This window comes from Poecilia reticulata, unplaced genomic scaffold (genome assembly GCF_000633615.1).
Source record: "Poecilia reticulata strain Guanapo unplaced genomic scaffold, Guppy_female_1.0+MT scaffold_2422, whole genome shotgun sequence".
NCBI classification, from domain to species: Eukaryota; Metazoa; Chordata; class Actinopteri; order Cyprinodontiformes; family Poeciliidae; genus Poecilia; species Poecilia reticulata.
Genome location: NW_007617148.1, coordinates 745 through 1,385, shown reverse-complemented (window position 1 = coordinate 1,385; position 641 = coordinate 745). Strand labels below are relative to the sequence as shown.

At 34.0% G+C, this 641-nt stretch overlaps 1 long non-coding RNA gene across 1 annotated transcript; it reads right to left on the bottom strand.

Annotated features, from left to right (window-relative positions):
• Positions 1 to 409, bottom strand: LOC103461575 (uncharacterized). Its single transcript, XR_001776395.1, has 4 exons — positions 381 to 409; positions 249 to 296; positions 147 to 173; positions 1 to 67 (listed from the first exon to the last, which is right to left on the bottom strand). It is a non-coding gene; the product is annotated as an uncharacterized LOC103461575 (long non-coding RNA).
• Between the last annotated feature and the right edge of the window lie 232 nt (positions 410 to 641).

Sequence of the window (641 nt, the reverse complement as noted above, 5' to 3'; positions counted from 1 at the left end):
TAGATTTAACAACAAAAACTGTTCCTACCTCGTGTTTTGCCAGCCGATTTGACCTTCCTCTGATTGTCTGAAAATAATATTGTTGTGAACATCACGCTTTAAAACTGAGGATTAAAATGGTAGAATTTGCTTTTTGTTGTTCTTACCGAGAAAACCTGCTCCAAACTGATCTCCTGCATAGAAACATTTGTTAGTTTTTAGTATGTGTTCAACTGTGCAGTTTCAAAAAGAGCTTTTTGGCTTCGTACCTTTTTTCTGGCCTTGTAGGGTTCTCTCTATCTCCCTCGAGGTATCTCCTACAGGTATTAAAATGGTTTTGGATTTACTATTTGCTTATTCAAAACCAAAAAAAGCTGAGTGAAAAATGTAATTCAACTCACCTGGATAATCTACCCCAAAGAGACCTCCTGTGAAAGAAAAGGGATGTAAATATCCAATTATCAGTGATATGATGTTACATTTGAGTGAGTGTAACGTAGAATAATATTTAACAAATACTCATTAATATCTGAATGATTTGAATCAGTTTAGTTTGAGAGTCAGGACATCTCTCTTAAAGTTATCCATGAACAACTAACTGGATTTAATGAAAACATGCTTAGAGCAAAATTAACAACTTGTATCAAAACAGACAGCAAAAA